Source organism: Neoarius graeffei, chromosome 4, assembly GCF_027579695.1.
Source record: "Neoarius graeffei isolate fNeoGra1 chromosome 4, fNeoGra1.pri, whole genome shotgun sequence".
NCBI classification, from domain to species: domain Eukaryota; kingdom Metazoa; phylum Chordata; class Actinopteri; order Siluriformes; family Ariidae; genus Neoarius; species Neoarius graeffei.
This window is the reverse complement of record NC_083572.1, coordinates 101,586,319-101,602,889: the sequence shown is the minus strand read 5'-3', so window position 1 is coordinate 101,602,889 and position 16,571 is coordinate 101,586,319. Positions and strand designations below refer to the sequence as shown.

Here is a 16,571-nt window from a genome sequence, read left to right as displayed (position 1 = left end):
AGTGGAAAAGCGGCATAAGCTCCAGTGAGGTGGGACGAGGGCTGATAGGGCATGCCCGCCCTCTGAGCACCAATACACGTCAAGAAGAGCAAGGATTAACTCAAGCATACATCTCTTAATATTGTTAATATTCTACTCCATTCTATTTTACTATTTCAGCTAGAAGGCTAGAATTCTTCTGTGACCTTGTGTCTCACTGTGTACTGTACTGTTGTGATGACACATTGCTCGAGACATAATATTGATATCTTTTTGAACATTCTATCAGGAACATCTTGCCCTTTGCTATCTCTGACCTAAGGAATGGCCTTTGATATCTGTCTGCACATTGTTATCATATCATAAGAACATCTTATTATTGTATACCATCGCCAAGGTTTCACTCACACACATACATCTGAACATTCATTAGAACAGTGATATAATTAAGACGTGACCTGCTCAAGGTCTGACTACAGGCTCAGTTTTGATTTATCCTCATGCAGGCATTTGCAACGATGAATATCCCTTGAGATCACACCCCAGCCCGGTAGATGGCGGTAATACACATCGATTGTTAACCGCCAATAAATCGACAGAAGAAGAAGAAGAAGAAGAAGAGCTGAACAGGTCTCTGGTGAAATACACACTGTCTCACGGTAGGGGGCAGTAATGCTTTCAAAAACTAAACTACGAATAAGCCCAGGAAGAAGCGATGCAATTTTGCAGAATAGTCTCGTAAGCTTGCTTTCTTTTCTTTTTTTACAGAATCATAAAAGCATAATTAAGTCTAGTCAAGGTAAAAAAAAAAAAGATTGTTTTTATGTCTGTATCTGAGATGGTTAACTACGTTCAGCTTTCAAGCAACGTTATCCTAATGCTTCCTTAGCTGAGCTAGTGGTTGACTTCCAAATACCTTTATACTTATTGTCTAAGTGCACTACATAGGGTATGATTTAGCAGTATATGTGTTGTATGTAGTGCATTATTTAGCCAATAGCACTCCATTTTGTATCCAGTTACAGTCCATTAACTGACTATTAACACTATTAGTTAAACTATAGTTAATTTCTTTTAAATTCTAATATATTTGAGTTTTGCCTGATAGGTTCAGTGGATTGCTAGCAGTTATTAGGATAATTATTGTAGCTAATTTAGCAGTATAGTGTTGTCCTTGTCTGCTGATTTTTCTGAGAGAAAACATTAGTGAAGTTTGTTAGTTTAGTATCTTTATACCATGTATTTTCTGCATTAATGAAATGGTGTGAAAAAATTATTGAATCCTTATAAAACGCTCAAAGAAATTAATTAAATAGCAATAGACTAAACATAATGCTTCTTATCACAGTATACAGACACAAGTGTTTTACTGGGAATTTTCACATGAACTACTCTGGGAACTGAGGAACATCTTTTCCATATCTTCACTAGTGAGGCTATTGATGACGTCACTTCAGATGTTTTCAAAATTAAAATTGTTTTGATTAACTTGCATCGTTTTTGGTTGGGGATGTGTCTATATCATAAAAAGAAATGTACACGTTGGCTTGAAGATATGAAGTTTATCTTTTCACGTTTAAAAATATTTCATGAGTGGGGGCGTCGTGGCTCAGGTGGCTAAGGCGCCATACCATAAATCCGGGGACCCGGGTTCGATTCTCACCCGAGGTCATATCCCTCCCCGTCTCTCTCTCCCACTCATTTACTGTCCTGTCTCTACACTGTCCTATCCAATAAAGGTGAAAAAAGCCCAAAAAAAATCTTAAAAATATATATATATATATATATATATATATTTCATGAGTGAGAGCATATTTTCACCACTTGAAGATAAACTTCATATCTTTGCACCACCGTGTAATATCCTCTTTTTAATTTTTTCGTGGTCCAAATCCTGCACTCTGATTGGCTGGCAAGCGGTTCTGTATCTTATGGCCCTTTTCCACTACCCTTTTTCAGCTCACTTCAGCCCGACACGGCTCGCATTTCGACTACCTCAGAGTGGCGCGACTCAGCTTGCTTCAGCCCTGCTTAGCACCCAAAACTCGCACGGTTTTGGAGTAGGGCTGAAGCGAGCCAAACCGAGCCGAGTGGGGCTAGGGGCGTGAGCAGACACTCCCCTGTGCACTGATTGGTGAGGAGGAGTGTCCTCACATGCCCACACATGCCCCGCGAGCACGCTGGGATCTGTAAACGCCGTAAACCCGGAAGAAGAATAATTACGAATTACGAGAATTTCTGAAGCCTTATGCGCCTCGCCTCATCTATACACTCTTGCCAGTATCTGTTGGCGTTGTCGGTGACAACAAGCCACAGCACCAAGACCAGCAACACTAACGACTCCATGTTTATTGTTTACTATCCGGGTCGTGAGACTACCGCTTAAAAGATCACTGATGTCACTGTTTGCGCTGTCTAACGACATCACGTGACGTCCACCCACTTTCGCTAACTCCACCCAATGTGTCCACCCACTTCCAGCCAGCACGGTTCAGCGCGGTTGTAGTCGAAATGCAACTCCAACAGCCCCACTCAGCTCGACTCAGCCCAACTCAGCACCGCACGGCTCAGCCCAACTCAGCCGCGTTGGTAGTGGAAAAGCGGCAATACTGTACGGACCCCAGTTACAGACCTCTGGCGACTCACTCGTTCATAACGACAACAACAACAATCATAGTAGCATTTTTTGTCAACATTTATCTTTTTTTAAAATAAGATTTATTTATAAGATTATCAAAAATCTTATAAATTTTTGCCAGCATTTCTCAGGAAAATAGCATTAATTTTACAGCATGGATAGCGATAACGACAGTCTTCACAGCGAAAGCGAGTTTTACTATCCTGAGGAAGAAGAAATAAAAGAAAACATTTCAGGAGAAAGCTAAAACCTGTAATTTGCTAACACCGAGCAAAAACATGGCTGAATCCTGAATGACTCCTATTTGTATAAATACAGGGATGAGAATTTTCCGCTGATCGGCGGATTTCTGACTTTTTCAGACCAAAATAATCGTTTTTGAGATCGATGTAAATCCGTTGAGAAATTTTCGGGGGGGTATGGTTAATGATCTGTGGTCACCTTATAATGCAGACATCCCAAGTCTCCCAGAAGTTCCGGGAGTCTCCCACATATAGTCTCCCATATACTGATAGTGGCTCCCTGATGCCCGCAAATTGGAGAACATCTCCCAGAATCTAGAGCAAGCGAGCAAGAGCATGCACGCGAAAAATTAATGTCTGCATCGCGCATATGATGGAGTGTGCGAGGGGGAGAGAGAGAGAGAGAGAGAGAGAGACTGCGCGTGTGCCTGTTCATGTAGCGCATGCTAGACAAAGAGCATCCTGACTGGTTTACTCAGCAAAATAAGCCAATCAGCTTTCAGTGTGGGCGGGCTTTTATCTCTTTTCTCGAGGACCAAAGTTTTCAGTTGAGTCAGTGCAGCCTACAGGATCGGCATGGCAGAGACCGAGCGCGCGCCCCAAAAAACGAAAATACAAAACCCACTTCACCTCAGATTACACAAAAGAATCTCCCTGTCTAATAAGGGTCAAAAATAATGACCGTTTCGCGTGATGTACTGTTTGCAACAGTGATTTCAGCATTGCCCATGGTGGCTTAAATAATTATAAAGGACATGTTGAGGTGAGGAGTGCCATTTCATGTGCATTATATTTCGGTCTACAACAGGCTGTCATGAAAAGACCAAACTTATTGAAGATTTCCGTAAAGTAACAATGTATGAATATACATCATATCACATATATATCAAATAAACGTCATATATAAGTGTGTATCTTTTATAAATGGGGTTAGCTTATCTAATGTAGCATGTTGGGGAGAATCATAGTATCGTATCTATATTTCTGATAAAATTTTAGGTATGATACCGTGTATAACTCTCCTACTTATTGCTCATTTCATAGGGGGACGGGGGGGGAATTGCTGGCATGTGCCGCACGGGAGCGTCTGCCCAAATTTTTTAGGCCGAGATGAACTTATAGTTTTTGATTTAAAAAAAAATTCCAATATGTAATGCCCATTGTACATGCCTGTTCTTTAATTCAAAATCACCATCTTGCTCTTCAAATTGACCATATGGTATATGCATTACATTACACAACATCCTGTCCAGATAAAACCTAGTTAGTACACACAACAGTTGAAAGGGAAGTGATAAGTGATGTTGAATGTTGCCTGCTTAATATGCAAGACCTCCTGCTACCATGATAACATCAGAAGAAAGCTGAAGAGAATTATATGATAGAACTTTTTTCTGGTTTGCACTTCATTTTAAAGGATTAGAGTATTCAAAGACATGAATAGCAAAAATGCAGAAATATAATACTGTAGAGCTCGTTTATATTAAAAGGTGCATTGATTTTTTGAAATCATCAAATGTGAATTGATTAAAAACAAGTCTTTTGCACCATATTAATCATTTTCACCTGGTAGTCCACCAAGAAGGGGAATTTATTTCCAAATAAATTGCAACTTTTTGCTAATAAAATTAATGGTTTTGGGGTAAAAAAAAAAAAAAAGCCAAAAATCATGAGCTCCCGCCCCCTGGGCCCCCACCGGGGCTCTGCCCCTGGGCCCCGCTGGGTGCCTGCGGCCCCCAACCCCCCGGCTTTTTTCAGACTTTTAAAATATCTTTCATTCTCATCCCTGTAAATAGGGGACTACATAGGTGGCAAAATGTAGTTTTTTTCCTGCCATGGAAGTGCACTTGTATACCGAGGAGGAAGCCATTTGCATTACAGCCGTGAATGAGGATTCAAAATAGCATTAATTTTACAGCATGGATAGCGATAACGACAGTTTTCACAGCAAAAGCGAGTTTTACTACCCTGAGGAAGAAGAAGAAAACATTGCAGGAGAAAGCTAAAAACCTCTAACTGTTGCTAACGCCGAGCAAAAACGTGGCTGAATCCTGAATGACTCAATTTTGTATAAATAGGGGACTACATAGGTGGCAAAATGTAGTTGTTTTCCTGCCATGGAAGTGCACTTGTATACCGAGGAGGAAGCCATTTGCATTACAGCCGTGAATGAGGATTCAAAATAGCATTAATTTTACAGCATGGATAGCGATAACGACAGTTTTCACAGCAAAAGCGAGTTTTACTACCCTGAGGAAGAAGAAGAAAACATTGCAGGAGAAAGCTAAAAACCTCTAACTGTTGCTAACGCCGAGCAAAAACGTGGCTGAATCCTGAATGACTCAATTTTGTATAAATAGGGGACTACATAGGTGGCAAAATGTAGTTGTTTTCCTGCCATGGAAGTGCACTTGTATACCGAGGAGGAAGCCATTTGCATTACAGCCGTGAATGAGGATTCAAAATAGCATTAATTTTACAGCATGGATAGCGATAACGACAGTTTTCACAGCAAAAGCGAGTTTTACTACCCTGAGGAAGAAGAAGAAAACATTTCAGGAGAAAGCTAAAAACCTCTAACTGTTGCTAACGCCGAGCAAAAACGTGGCTGAATCCTGAATGACTCAATTTTGTATAAATAGGGGACTACATAGGTGGCAAAATGTAGTTGTTTTCCTGCCATGGAAGTGCACTTGTATACCAAGGAGGAAGCAATTTGCATTACAGCCGTGAATGAGTATTCAAAATGGTGGCTCAGCTCGGTTTTCCCTTTCGGGCGCTCTCGTTTTCCGTTAGAATTTGGTAAAGAAAAAAATTAATATATTATTTACCAGCTTAAGGTCGGTCCGGATGGTGAAATACCGTGACCTTGGCCTTGAATACTGACCTCAGCCCAGAGGGACTCGGTCAGTACTTTCAAGACCTCAGTCACGGTATTTCACGATACAGACCTCCCAGCTGATAAATAACATATATTTATTTAAACCAAGAAGTTCTGGTTCATCCATTCACAAAACATTTCTCCAATATCTTTTTGTTTTGTCCACGTGATCTTTAGCAAACTGTGGATGGTCAGCAGTGTTCCTTTTGGACAGCAATGGTTTTCTCCTTGCAGCCGTGACATGCACACTACTGTTGTTGTTCTGATGGTGGACATTAGCTCATGTGAGAGAGGCCTTTAGTTGCTTCGAAGTTGCCCTTTAGTCTGTGACATCACAAAAGAACATTTACACACTTTGCTTTTGGAGAGATCTTTACTGGTCGAAATAGTGGAGTCCAAACACTTTAGAGCAGGATTTGTTTATGAATGGGTTTTTCAAGTATGAGTCTCTCGTTCATTTGTCACATGACTGCTTAACAAAGTAATTCAAAAATCTTTATAATCAATGACGCTTATGCAGTTAATACTTATTGAGAATGTATTATTAACAGTACATTGTATACATGTAATTACATACATCAATATCACTATAGGGCGGCACGGTGGTGTAGTGGTTAGCGCTGTCGCCTCACAGCAAGAAGGTCCTGGGTTCGAGCCCCGGGGCCGGCGAGGGCCTTTCTGTGTGGAGTTTGCATGTTCTCCCCGTGTCCGCGTGGGTTCCCTCCGGGTGCTCCGGTTTCCCCCACAGTCCAAAGACATGCAGGTTAGGTTAACTGGTGACTCTAAATTGACCGTAGGTGTGAATGTGAGTATGAATGGTTGTCTGTGTCTATGTGTCAGCCCTGTGATGACCTGGCGACTTGTCCAGGGTGTACCCCGCCTCTTGCCCGTAGTCAGCTGGGATAGGCTCCAGCTTGCCTGCGACCCTGTAGAAGGATAAAGTGGCTGGAGATAATGAGATGAGATGAGAATATCACTATAATTCCATCAGTTCCTTAACTTTGATGTTGCATTCCACTCAGTTTTCCTGGCCTTGAATCCTGTTGCCACCTTTGGAGTTGAGGTTTCACTTTCATTTTGCTTCTTAGCCTGTAATCTCTTAAGGGCTTTGTTTTCCCTGTCTTTTTTTCTGATCCAAGCTTTCTTCTGAGTGGTCTGGTTTGCTCTTTCTTTCTGTTTATATTGGTTATTTCGTTCCCTTCGAGTCTCTTGCTGCTTTCGAGTAAGCACCTTAACATCAGACTTATGATGAGTGGATGCTGGTGATATTCCTGCTGCAGTCAAATGGTCAACATACTTCTTCTGTCTGGCACGTCCTTGTTCTCTCTGCTTTTTGAGTTTTTCCAAAGCTGTCTTAGGAGGCCTTTTCTTTTTCAGTAGTTCTTTCAGCTTTTCCCTTGCTCTTTCGTTTCTAAGTTTCTGGTCCTCAAGGTACTGTTGGTATTTCTCTGGGTCTTTTTCTTTAAGTTTTTGTCGATATTTGCTACTTCGAGATGACATGCTAAAATAGTTTTAAAAATCTATTATAAATTTTTTTTTTACCTTTTTTGTCATATTATTTTCTACTTAACTTTAAGTCAACTTAGTTGCAAAACAAAATAATGACATAAGTTGACATATTATTTGGTATGGCTATAATAGATAGGCCTATATACAGTATTTAATGCAGTGTACTCTGGTAGGCCTAATGCTTTATCCATGACTGTGAAGGCATGATATTGATGGTAGTAAGGCCTATGATGATGGATCATAGGTAATAAACCCCTAGGAAAAAACCCCGATGGAAATAAACCCCTAGGAAAATAGCCCCATGGAAATAAAGCCCTAGGAAAAAATCCCCCCCAAGATAAAATGTGGAAAAAAATTCTATATGATTTTTAAGAACAATTTGAAAAAAGGGACAGTATAAACAGTAATTATTGAGTTTTAAAATTTTTCCTTTCATAAACCTTTCCATTATGATCTATTTAGACTGTGAGGGGACTGTTGATTCCATAATTCACTGACCGTAACCTTTATTGTTTGCTAATTACTGACACCTCTCATTTCCCAGGAAAATGAAATGGTTTATACAAGGAAAAATTTTAAAACTCAATAATTACTGTTTATACAGGAGAAAGGCAAAACAAAAATTATGTTTGTAGCATAAAAATACAGGCCTTATACAAGGCTATATTATTATACATAACAGAATTCATTCATACAAAATGTGGCTAAATTAAATTTCCAACCATTCCTTCTTCCTTTGAAATTCTCTTCTCATTTTGGATATTTAATGTGGGTAACTCTACTGATTATCAAAAGAGATTCTGACTGATCAAGGCACCTCGTTTATGTCACGGACACTGAACGAACTGTATAGGTTATTAGGGATTAAGCCGATCCGCACCAGCGTGTATCACCCACAAATGGACGGTTTAGTTGAAGGGTGTGTCATCAATGTGTCATCAATCACCAGTCTGCTACTATTGGACAAAATATTTCATCCATATTTCATCAAAGACTGCGATTGGAATACGGGACGGGAGCTGTTCCTCACGGGACAAATTAAATTCACCTAAAATTCGGGACGTCCCGGGCAAATCAGGACGGTTGACAACCCTACTTGCGACCCTTTCAGCCGACAGGCCATTTCAATGTGTTATTTCCCCGCGAAAGTGACACAGTCGTGTCTATTGTCACTGTTCTGACAGACTATGAGATTGCTATCGTTAGTATATGACCAACAGGTGTGTGCTATCACAGTTTACAAGGTCTGTCATTTTTGTGACGATAGCACACACCTGTCGGTCATATACTAACGATAGCAATCTCATAGTCTGTCAGAACAGTGACGATAGACACGACTGTGTCACTTTCGCGGGGAAATAACACATTGAAATGGCCTGTCGGCTGAAAGGGTCGCAAGTGGCTCTGATTTATCTCAACTTATGATAGTTTTCCTCCAGAAAAATTTTAATATGAATGCACAGATATATTCTCAATGTTTCTATCGTCAAAAATTTCTATCGTCAGGATAGCTGACTGAAAATCTTACCTTGATTTATTTGATGAAATCTAGCTGTCAGAACTCCAAGTCTTGCCCGGAAGTAAATGTCTGCTGTCACAAAAATCACGCGCAGTAGAATTTCCTCTTTGCGTCAGTCAACATGTGCGTGGTGAAGGCTTGAATTTTGCTATCGTCAGGTGCATTAGACTGACAGACTGACGATAGCATTTTTAAAAAATAACTGTGGGCTTCTCTCATGAACGAAATAGTTTTTTTGCTGTTAATCTATTTCAACTCTATCTGTTGACACCCAAAAATTATAAAGCCTGCTTCCACACGATAACTACCAAAGATCCATAATGGCCGAGTCTATCATCAGGTCATCTGACAGAAATTCACTGATGATAGCAACAGGGATAACGAAAGTGATCTTTAAAATGGGAGTTATGTCTGTCAGATATGTCAAAGAAATAGAACTTTATTCTTTAAAAATCTTTTATTGATATACTCAGTGTATTTTTAAATGACGTGCTGTTTTAGAAGACCAAATACCATATTTTCAATCTTGAAAATATTACCTCACTGAAAAAAGGACAAGAAAAATTTCTTATTTTGTGGGCAAGTGGTTAACGGATCCAGTTACGGTAGAATCTGCTAATTGTAAAATACCCTCTATTAGCTTACTTCTTAACTCTGTTCTGCCATAACTAACACTAATTTAGGCTTTTTTTTTTTAAGATTCTTTGGCAATCCTATCCACTACTTCACTATCCATTATGCCTTTGTGAGTTGGGATCCGGCGAGGGCCTTTCTGTGTGGAGTTTGCATGTTCTCCCCGTGTCCGCGTGGGTTTCCTCCGGGTGCTCCGGTTTCCCCCACAGTCCAAAGACATGCAGGTTAGTTTAACTGATGACTCTAAATTGACCGTAGGTGTGAATGTGAGTGTGAATGGTTGTCTGTGTCTATGTGTCAGCCCTGTGATGACCTGGCGACTTGTCCAGGGTGTACCCCGCCTTTCGCCCGTAGTCAGCTGGGATAGGCTCCAGCTTGCCTGCAACCCTGTAGAAGGATAAAGCGGCTAGAGATAATGAGATGAGATGAGTTGGGATCCATAAAAAATTAACCTTAGATCCTAAGCATTTGAGATGATACAAATTTAAAAACAGCTCAGTTATAAGCTCTGGTCTCGCATTAAATGTTTAATGCAGAACTGAAGAAGAATCTGAGCATATAACTATATTTTAAAGACTTGTCTCCTTTGCCTATTGAAGTACACATTAAATGGCTACTGTTTCTAGTGTAAACACAGAGAGACCATCTATTACTAAATCAAAACTCTAGCTGATAAAAAAAAAGCTAGTTTTACTGGACAGAGGATCGTTAGAGCCATCTGTATAATTCTGAAGAACAGAACTCCAAACAGATTGAAGGTGATTCATAAGAGAAGCCTGCGTTTTTATCATGAATACCATTAAGTGGATTGAAATCTACATCTACAAAAAGAAGGAGCCATTCAGGAACTGAAGCCCAGCTTGAGCAGGGATAGTATCGAGTAACTTAAACTCTTTAGCCTATTTTAAACATTGTCTTTAGCCTGTTTTAAACATTGCACTCCTTTAGGTTCTGTTTTCTATTGAATTCATAGCATTCAGACATTAGTACTGGTGGCACAAACACTGGTTCCCTGTTCCAAAAGTTTAATGAAAGCTAAATACGTCCCACTCTTCGAGGGCCCCCCATTTCTACAAGCAAAGCAAGAATGGACGTAGAACTCAAAGCACTACTACAATACACACAGTGCATGTGCTTGTACTACATCAAGTCTTTTTTAAAGTCAAACGAAACCCCAAAAAATAAAAAGCTGTGAGAGCCAATCACGGCGAGTACCCTGATGTGCCCCGGCACATTTAAATTAAAAATACAAATTTCTAACCACAATTTGTCCATTTAAAAAGTTATGATATTGCTAAAAATAGGCTTACCTGGGTGCAGCCATTTGCGATGAAACCAGATACAGTTGGAGAGGTTAAACTGGCTGAGAGGTTTCCCAAAGGAATCCCGAGCCAGTTTGGTTATATTAACTATAGATGAACGACATTTCTTGACGCAGTGCCTTCCGAGGGATCGGGTGTCATAGGTGTTCAGCTTAGGCTTGTGCCCTTGCCTTTTATGCATCAAAATTCCCCATATTCCTTGAATCATTTAATGATATTACACACCATAGAGGGTGAAATATCAAAATCCCTTCAGATCTTTCTTTGAGGAACATTTTGTTTTTAAATGTTTCAATAACTTTTTTTCATGCATTTGTTGACAAACTGGAGATCCTCAGCCCAGCTTTGCTCCTCAAAGACTAGGCCTGTCCTGGATACTGATTTTGTATCATATCATGATTACAGTGACTTGTTGACATCACCTGTTTCATTTCACATAATTATTTAATTGTTTTACCTCATTACTAACCCTAAATTTCCCCATCCCATCTTTTTTTGGAATGTTGATGCAGGCCTGAAATGCAGGAATGGATGTATATTAACAAATGAAATGAAGTTGACCAGAAAAAAAAAAAAAAACTGAAATATCTTGGGTTCATTCTGTCTGCAATGTAATATCAAATCAAATCAAATCAAGTTTATTTGTACAGCGCTTTTAACAATAAACATTGTCGCAAAGCAGCTTTACAGAATTTGAACGACTTAAAACATGAGCTAATTTTATCCCTAATCTATCCCCAATGAGCAAGCCTGTGGCGACGGTGGCAAGGAAAAACTCCCTCAGACGACATGAGGAAGAAACCTCGAGAGGAACCAGACTCAAAAGGGAACCCATCCTCATTTGGGCAACAACAGACAGCCTGACTATAATATTAACAGTTTTAACAGGTATAACCCTCAACTGTCCTCATGGGGCCGTCCTTCACAGGAGTGGGGCGATAAAACTCCGACCAGACACAGGGCACCAGGATGGATCAAATACAAGTCAATGTCAATTTTGAAATCACTGCTTTTTTTTTTTTTTTTAAATATGTATATATTGTAGGTCAAAAGTTTGGGCACCTACTCATTCATAGGTTTTTCTTTATTTTGAATATTTTCTACATTGTAGATCAATACAGAAGACATCAGATCTATGAAATAACCCATGGAATTATTTGGTGAACAAAAAGTGTTTTTTTTTTAAAAAAAAAAAACACTCATGTTTTAAGGTTCTTTAAAGAAAATCTCATGGGATGTGGCCATACACTACAGTCAGGTCCACATAGACTGCTATTAGAGGTCCTCCATATTTCTCGATCAGTCTTTACAATAAAATATTCCGTCTGATGTCGACCGATTTTGCCAGAACCCATACTGTACTTCACTCGTATGATCTTAATGTCCAATTTTAAATCAATTAATGATGATTTTTGCAAGAATCTGACTCCTGTTTGCTCCTATAGATTTTCCTGCAATAGTTTGCATCTATGTTCTTCAGTCCCTTTTTGAACAAACAAGTGATGTTAGCATGAAGCCATGAGGTTGGGACCACAACACATGTCCAAATCAACGTCAAGTGAGTAAGGATTGCACCAAACAAGACCTTCCTCTCATTGTACTTCAACCCTTCGGTTTTCCACTCGTCAGTCCCAGCACTTTTATTGTTCTTAAAGTTCTTGAGGACTCTTCGCCTTTTGTTCATCTGGGAAATCCTCATTGATGTATACCACGCCATCTCTCGGATGTGGGTATTCATCAGGGTTCTCAAGTGCCGGTTTTTATAGCTAAGCAAGTCTCCAATCTGTTGTTGCAACATTACATCTTCCCACGGTTCTTTCTTCTTAATCGGGTTGGTCTTTGGGCAAACTTCAACACAACTCCTTATGGTTGTTACTATCCGTTCATCCAATTTATTCACTTCATTGATTTTCTAATCCTTGAAATGCACTATCCAATTTTTCCTTCAGTCTTGTTTGGCTCTTTGGGCTGTCCCGTAGGGCCTGGACATCAGGTGTTGGTTTTACTTCACATGTAGGTGCCCTATTGAGTTGGTGTGGTAACTCTCACTTTGTGTTGGGAAATTTCACATTCATCATTAGCAAACGGTGCTCTGTATCAAACAAACAGGATGGTCCAATGAACACCTGGCAAGAGCGGATGAATTTGGAGGAATTTCACATTGCTGACATCAAATTTAGAATATATATAAAAAAAAAAAAATTCAGAAAACAATTTCTTCGTTTCAACGTTTGTTGTCTTTGTACTGTTTTCAATGAAATATAGGATTTCCATGATTTGCCAAATCACATTGTTTTTAAGAGACAAGTGGCCCAAACTTTCTGGAATTGTGTGAGCGTGTGTGTGCGCCAAAACTTTCAAACTGTAATGCCCACTTGCACCTGATTTGTTATCCCATTGATTGAAAATACCTGACTCTAATTTCACATTCAAATTAAATGCTGATCATAGTAGTTCACATAATTTTGCCACTCACAGATATGTAATATTGGATCATTTTCCTCAATAAATAAATGATCGAGTATAATATTTTCACCTCATTTGTTTAATTGTCTCATTTGTTTAATTGTCTCTCTATCTAATTTTAGGACTTGCATGATAATCTGGTTAGGTTTAGGTCATATTTATGCAGAAATGTAGAAAATGCTAAAGGTTTCACAAACTTTCAAGCACCACTGTAGATAATTAGTGGTAGCATAGGGATATGAGGTGTACTGTCAGTGCCACAGACAGTATATTCTAAATAGGGAAAAATAATGAAACGTTTTAATGTTCTCTCCAATCTTTGACTAACTGATCATCGGTTTGAAGTCACTGTGTTTAATTTTCATTCAAACAAGAAGTGTTCAGATAACTCAATGCAACTATACTAACCAAGTTCTTGAAGAGAATTCTGATAAAAATTAAGTCTCGCATGGTCATCTTTCTTGTGAAGTTAATTTTATATGAAATTTTATGTGAAGTTAATTTTATATGAAAAGCATACCAAGCTAATTGTTTGTCTTTTTTTTCTGATCAAGGAATAAATGTCTAATTGCCAGTCATCTTCTGTTTGTAATTCTGCAAACATGCCAGGAGAACCCACTATGATGAATTCAGAAGAGATTGATCATGAGAATTCGGTACCTACAAGAAGCTCCAGTGGTCAGCCAACTTCATCTGGTATTCCCTACACTTGCAAACAAAGACAAAAAACAATTTACCACTGCTCAGAGTGTGAGAAAAGTTTTAAATACAGAAGTGCTCTACAATCACATCAGCGCATTCACACAGGAGAAAAGCCTTATTACTGCACAGAGTGTGGAATGAGATTTTCACATGAAGCTAATTGCCGAAGACATCAGCGTATTCATTCAGGAGAAAAGCCACATCACTGCTCACAGTGTGGAAAAAGCTTTAGGGATACAGGGAACCTCAAAACACATCAGCGCATTCACACAGGAGAGAAGCCGTATTGCTGTTCAGACTGCGGAAAGAGTTTTACTGATCGTGGAAAGCTTGTAAAACACCAGCGCATCCACACAGGAGAAAAGCCCTATTACTGCACAGAGTGTGGAATGAGTTTTACGCAAGAGGGTAATCTCCAAAGACATCAGCGTGTTCATTCAGGAGAAAAGCCGTATCTCTGCTCACAATGTGGAAAAAGCTTTAGGGAAAGACGAAGTCTCAAAATACATCAGCGCATTCACACGGGAGAGAAGCCGTATCACTGCTCACAGTGTGGAAAAAGCTTTAGGGAAAGACGAACTCTCCGAATACATCAGCGCATTCACACAGGAGAGAAGCCTTATTACTGCACAGAGTGTGGAATGAGATTTACGCATGAAGCTAATTGCCGAAGACATCAGCGTATTCATTCAGGAGAAAAGCCACATCACTGCTCACAGTGTGGAAAAAGCTTTAGGAATACAGGGAACCTCAAAACACATCAGCGCATTCACACAGGAGAGAAGCCATATTGCTGTTCAGACTGCGGAAAGAGTTTTACTGATCGTGGAAAGCTTGTAAAACACCAGCGCATCCACACAGGAGAAAAGCCTTATTACTGCACAGTGTGTGGAATGAGTTTTACGCAAGAGGGTAATCTCCAAAGACATCAGCGTGTTCATTCAGGAGAAAAGCCGCATCTCTGCTCGCAATGTGGAAAAAGCTTTAGGGAAAGACGAACTCTCAAAATACATCAGTGCATTCACACAGGAGAGAAGCCGTATCACTGCTCACAGTGTGGAAAAAGCTTTAGGGATGCAGGAAGCCTCAAAACACACCAGTGCATCCACACAGGAGAGAAGCCCTATCACTGCTCAGACTGTGGGAAGAGTTTTACTGATAGTGGAATCTTCGTGAAACACCAGCGTATTCACACAGGAGAGAAGCCCTATTACTGCACTGAGTGCGAAATGAGTTTTACACAGGAAGCGAATCTCCGAAGGCATTGGCATGTTCATTCAGGAGAAAAGATGTATCTCTGCTCACAGTGTGGAATAAGCTTTAGGAATGGACGAACTCTTAAAGCACACCAGCGCATTCACACAGAAGAGAAGCCGTATCACTGCTCACAGTGTGGAAGAAGCTTTAGGGTTAAAGGAGCTCTTAAAAGACACCAGCGCATTCACACAGGAAAGAAGCCGTATCACTGCTCACAGTGTGGAAAAAGCTTTCGGGATGCAGGAAGCCTCAAAACACACCAGCGTATTCATACAGGAGAGAAGCCGTATCACTGCTCAGATTGCGGCAAGAGTTTTACTGTTAGTGGAAATCTTGTAAAACACCAACGCATTCACACAGGAGAGAAGCCCTATTACTGTTCAGACTGCGGGAAGAGTTTTACTGATGGCGGAACATTTGTGAAACACCAACGCATCCACACAGGAGAGAAGCCCTATTACTGCTCAGAATGTGGAATGAGTTTTCAGCGAGACGATCATCTCCAAAGGCATTGGCATGTTCATTCAGGAGAAAAGCCATATCTCTGCTCACAGTGTGGAAAAAGCTTTAGGGACAGAGGAGCTCTCAAAACACACCAGCGCATTCACACAGGAGAGAAGCCGTATCACTGCTCACAGTGTGGAAAAAGCTTTCGGGATGCAGGAAGCCTCAAAACACACCAGCGTATTCACACAGGAGAGAAGCCGTATCACTGCTCAGATTGCGGGAAGAGTTTTACTGTTAGTGGAAATCTTGTAAAACACCAGCGCGTTCACACGAGAGAAACCGTATTACTGCTCAAAGTGCGGGAAGAGTTTTATCAATAGTGCAACCTGTATGAAACATCAGCGCATTCACACAGGAGAGAAGCCATGTTGTTGTTTGGACTGCGGGAAGAGTTTTACTGTTTGGGGAAATCTTGTACAACATCAGCGTATCCACACAAGAAGAACCCCTATGACTGCATCGAGTGTGGAATGAGTTTTACACAAGAGGCTAATCTCCAAAGGCATCGGTGTGTTCGTTGCGGAGAAAAGCCATGTTGCTGCTCACATTGTGGACTGAGCTTCAATTATTCAAGTGTATTTATGAAACACAAGTGCATTATAGCACACCTGTCCATATGTAACACATGAATTTGCCAAGTCAAGAAACATTATTATTATTATTATTATTATTGTTATTGTTGTTGTTATCAGGGGTGTCACGATAAACTCCAGTCACAATTCATTTTGATTCACGATATTGCTTCATGATTTGATTCAAATTGATTCAGTATATTTTGAAAAAAAAATGTAAAAATTGATTGAAAAGACAATTTTAATTTTGAATCAATGCAGAACAATTCATTTTTGCCTGTATAAAACTAAAGCAAAAATTGCTATGAATAAAGATTTAATATTTTAAACAAAATGTACTGCAC

The 16,571-nt window shown here is 39.9% G+C and overlaps 1 pseudogene; it reads left to right on the top strand.

Moving 5' to 3' along the window:
* The first annotated feature begins 680 nt into the window (after positions 1-680).
* LOC132885403 (zinc finger protein 850-like) lies at positions 681-16,390 on the top strand (annotated as a pseudogene).
* Positions 16,391-16,571: the final 181 nt, after the last annotated feature.